The sequence below is a fragment of the Bos mutus genome, chromosome 8 (genome assembly GCF_027580195.1).
Source record: "Bos mutus isolate GX-2022 chromosome 8, NWIPB_WYAK_1.1, whole genome shotgun sequence".
Taxonomy (NCBI): domain Eukaryota; kingdom Metazoa; phylum Chordata; class Mammalia; order Artiodactyla; family Bovidae; genus Bos; species Bos mutus.
The window spans coordinates 57,271,593-57,276,796 of NC_091624.1; the positions used below are offsets into that span (position 1 = coordinate 57,271,593).

A 5,204-nucleotide genomic window follows, 5' to 3' on the forward strand; every position below is an offset into this window, starting at 1 on the left:
CTAGCTTAAACAAATCAAGAGAAAAAGACCTGTAACAAATTCCATGGAAAATTCAAGACTAACTTATACATAATTGCAGGTAGGAATCCATTTTTACAGTGAGTAGATCATAGCTTAGCAATCAACATTGTAAAATACACTTTCCATTGTGTCTTCATTCACATGTATTTTTTAAACACACATTTAAAAAGAAAAGCTGTCTTTAATTTTTTCTAATGACAAAAATATTACATGTTTATTATACTAAAATTGGAACAATACAGAGAAGATTAGCATGGCCCCTGCACAAGGATGACATGCAAATTCATGAAGCATTCCATATTTTTATATTTTTGGAGAAGGAAATGGCAACCCACTCCAGTATCCTTGCCTGGAGAATCCCATGGACGGAGGAGCCTGGTAGGCTACAGTCCACGGGGGTCGCAAGGAGTCGGACACGACTGAGCTACTTCACTTCATAGAAAATACTGAAGTGGAAGGGAGCAATCCCATTCTGAAAGATCAGCCTTTACTATCTTTTTTCTGTTTCTACAGAAAAATGAATGAGAATCAGGACTGGTCAACAGCATGGTAGAGAGGAGTGAGCTCGATGTTACTGGAAGTGGACTTTGAGAAAACAGGGAGATCGCTTAGCCCAGTTTGTAGGTTACATAAACAACTGGATTCTGGGAGGGCTTGGGGATTTCTGATTTCTATTGTTTGCCAACTTCTATGGTGTAAATAGACCCATCATGGTTGATTTCAAGCTGTCAATATATCACTGAATGTTGAGTTAGATTAGAGGCACATATGAGCTCTGGAAAACAAGTACAAGACTGACCCAGCACAATACTCACAGTGTTCTCTAAGATTCATGCTAACTCTAACAGTCTTCAGACTTCCTTATTTATTTTTAATTACAACATTGTGTTGGTTTCTGATGTAAAACGATGGGAATCAGCTATAAGTATATACATATCCCCTCCTTAGGCAAGGTGCTATAGTTCACAGCTCCATGATGAAATTACTTTCCTTCTTTCCTTGCCAGGACCACTGCGTTTACCTCTCAACTGGTTCACCAATATATCCACTCCTTCTCCTATTTGTCCTTCACTAGGCAGCCAGGGCAACTTTTTAAAGATACAACTTTGAGTATGTCATTTTTTTTCTGTTTAAACAAATGTAGAGCCTTCAGTACTTGGCTGAATACTGGCCCTCAACTATATTCTTTTTCCAGTTATCAGAGGCTGTGAATGTTGCCCTACAAGGCAAAAAGAACTTTCAAATGAATGCAAGTAGTGCATTCAGTAAGGACCTTGAGAATGGTAGATTATCCTGGATTATCTAGGTGAGCTTGATGTAATCACGGTGGTCCTTGTAAGAGAGATTCATGAGTGTTCAGGGTCAGAGCAAAAGATGATGTGATGGCAGAAGCAGAGATTTGGGTGAGGCTGGAGAGATGCATTTTGAAGATGAAGGGACAAAAGACAAGGAATACAGGTGGCCACTGGAACCTAATAATACAAGGAAAGAGATTCTCCCTGAGAGCCCTGGAAAGAAACAGATCTGCCAACACTTTGACTTTAGTCTAGGAAAATTAATCTTGAACTTCTGATCTCCAAAACTGTAGAGGAACAAACTTATGTTGATTTACGTAGTGATAGGAAACTAACACAATGCCCTTTCCTATGAGGTAAAGACAGAACCCCTTCGAAAAGCATATGTCCCATATATAATCTCCCTTCTACCTATTCTCCCATGTACCTCATCACATGTTCTGTTTTTTCTTCTGCTGCAGCTCCACTGTTTTTCCTTCTGTCCACTATATAGTCCATAACATGGCTGTCACAACTACTTTCCCTATGCTGTTACTTTCTTGAAAGTGCTTTCCTTTCATTTCAGGGGTTCTTCCTGACCCAGGGATCCAATCTGGGTCTCCTGACTTACTGGCAGATTCTTTATCATCTGAGCCACCAGAGAAGCCCAAGTTAATTGTTAATCTATGTCAATTCAAGTATCACTTCCTCAGAAAGATTTTTTTTCTCTACTAAGTAGATCAAATCTCTCTCTCTCTCTCTCTCTCTCTCTCTCTATATATATATATATATATATATATATATATAGTGAAGTCACTCAGTCATGGCCAACTCTTTGCAACCCCATGGACTGTAGCCTACCAGGCTCCTCCAACCATGGAATTTTCCAGGCAAGAGTACTGGAGTGGGTTGCCATTTCCTTCTCCAGGGGATCTTCCTAACCCAGGAATGGAACCCAGGTCTCCCGCAATGCAGGCAGATGTTTACCATCTGAGCAACTAGGGAAGCCATATATATATATATGTGGATGTGTACTTAGCTGCTCAGTCCAACTCTTTGCGACCCATGGACTGTAGCCTGCTAGGCTCCTCTGTTTGTGGAATTCTCCAGGCAAGAATACTGGAATGGGTTGCCATTCTCTTCTCCAAGGTAACTTCCCAATCCAGGGATCAAACCCAGGTCTCCTACACTGCAAACAGATTCTTTACCAACTGAGCCAATAGGGAGGCCATATATACCCACACATACATATATAGTAGACACACATACACACACAGAATACTTCTCTCTTTCACTGTATTTGTAGTGGAATCTTACATGCGTTTGTATGATTTTTTTACTAATTGCCTTCACCTGTACTGGTTATGATCCATACTAGTTTTTAACTTACCTTTGTATCCTTGGGTCCTGTCACACAAGAAACATTTAATAAATATTTAGTATATGACTGAATATTTCCCAGCTCATTCCTCTCTAGCAGTTGTGACCAATATACTCTATTCTTCTATTATGTATGCAACAAACATTTACCAAGAATCAACTTTAAACAAAGTCCTGATCTCTCACATTCACGCAATTTCTCTAAAAATAACAGTAATAAAGAAAAAGTAATAACTCCTATTTTTTACTCAGAATTTTACTATGTATCAAGCACTGTAATAAGTGCTTTAAATATATAAGCTCATCCTACCCTTTTAAGATGAGTGTATTATAACTATCATTTTCAGATCAGAAAAAAAAAAAAATAGGCCTTACAGCATTTATGTAATTTCCAATAGACCATATGGCTAGAACTAGATTTAGTATGTAGATCTGGCTGGGTAAACCTTTATTTCTTAGCACAGTATTACCGTTTGTACTTTCAAGGCCCCATACTTGTTTACAGGAATTATTTACATATTTATGCTTATTTATTAATGCATTCTTTCTTAGCCCTTTCTCATTCCCCCCGCCTCTCTCTCTCTCCACCCCACATTCTGCACATTCTGTTTTTAAGAATTATCCATGTTTCTGGAATACATATAGTTCATTGACTCTGTTGCCACATTTTACACAACAATTAATTTTAAAAACTGTTTTGAGTGAGAAATATTGATGTGCAATATAAATTTCAGATGTACAACAAAGTGTTCACAATTTTTAAGGTTATACTTCATTTATAGTTACCATAAAATATTTATAGCTATATTCCCTGTGCTATACAAAGTATCCTTATAGTTTATTTTATACATAGTAGTTTGTACCTCTTGATACCCTACCCTAATACTGTCCCTCCCCACTTCCCTCTCTCTACTGGGTAACCACTAGTTTGCTCTCCATATCTGTGAATCTGATTCTTTTGGATTATATTCACTAGTTTATTGTATTTTTTAGATTTCACGTGTAAGGGATATCCTACAGTATTCATCTTTCTCTGTCTGACTTTTTTCACTAAATAATACCATTTAGGTTTATTCATGTGGTTGTAAATGTCAAAATTTCATTGTTTAAATGGCTGAGTAATATTCCATTGTATATATACATACCACATCTTCTTAATCCATTTATTTGTTGATGAATACCTAGGTTGCTTCTATATCTTGGTAATTGTAAATAATGCTGCTGTGAACTCTGGGGTATGTGTATCTTTTTGAATTAGTGTTTTCTTTCTTTATTTTTGACAAATACCCAGTAGTGGAATTGTTGGGTCATATGGTCATTCTGGGAGAAGGCAATGGCACCCCACTCTAGTACTCTTGCCTGGAAAATCCCGTGGACGGAGGAGCCTGGTGGGCTGCAGTCCATGGGGTCACTGAGGGTCGGACACGACTGAGCGACCTCACTTTCACCTTTTCACTTTCATGCATTGGAGAAGGAAATGGCAACCCACTCCAGTATTCTTGCCTAGAGAATCCCAGGGATGGGGGAGCCTAGTGGGCTGCCGTCTATGGGGTCACAGAGAATCGGACACGACTGAAGTGACTTAGCAGCAGCAGCAGCAGCATGGTCATTCTACTTCTAGTTTTTTGAGTAACCTTCAAACTTAAACAATATATTTTTATCATAATCTTAGTCACAATGCCATAGAGGGCTCATTCCTCTCCAATATCCATTCCTTCTTCTGCCTTTAGTAATAATGGACAGCTGAGAATATTACTGTCCAACTAGAAACCACACTTACCAAGTTCCTTGAAGTTATGTGGTCAAGTGAACTATGTTCTGAATAATTACATGTGTTATTAATGTGTCTACAAAGAAGGGATACCCCTTTCACTCTTCCTTTCTCTCCCTCCCTCTGGCTTAAGCCAGAGCATGATTTTAGACCACAAGGCAGAAGGTGTTGGGAAGGCAGAGGAGTGTGCTGGGGTGGCAGAATATCTAAATAGAAGGGATATTTACCACAGACATAGACCTGCCATATTAGCCTTGAACTACTGAAACTCTTGGAGAAAGCAATGGCACCCCACTCCAGTACTCTTGCCTGGAAAATCCCATGGACGGAGGAGCCTGGTAGGCGGCAGTCCATGGGGTCACAGAGAGTCGGACACGACTGAGCGACTTCACTTTCACTTTTCACTTTCATGCATTGGAGAAGGAAATGGCAACCCACTCCAGTGTTCTTGCCTGGAGAATCCCAGGGACGGGGAAGCTTTGTGGGCTGCTGTCTATGGGGTCACACAGAGTCGGACACGACTGAAGTGACTTAGCAGCAGCACTGAAACTCTAAGCGGGGCGGTGGCTGCGACCGGTGCCCTAAGCACGGCTTAGAGGAGCTACCCCACGTCCGAGGTCAGGGGCAGAAGCCAGGAGAACCCCATGCCCGAAGGGCAGCGGCCAAGAGGAATTACCCTACGTCCGAGGTCAGGGGCAGTGGCCGAGAGTGCCAGGCTGCGACGGCGCAGGAACGGCCAAGAGGAGCTACCCAAGTCC

The 5,204-nt window shown here is 40.6% G+C and overlaps 1 non-coding gene across 1 annotated transcript; it reads left to right on the forward strand.

Annotated features, from left to right (window-relative positions):
- Nucleotides 1–222: 222 nt before the first annotated feature.
- Nucleotides 223–326, forward strand: LOC138989063 (U6 spliceosomal RNA). Its single transcript, XR_011465296.1, has one exon. It is a non-coding gene; the product is annotated as a U6 spliceosomal RNA (small nuclear RNA).
- The last annotated feature ends 4,878 nt before the right edge of the window (nucleotides 327–5,204 follow it).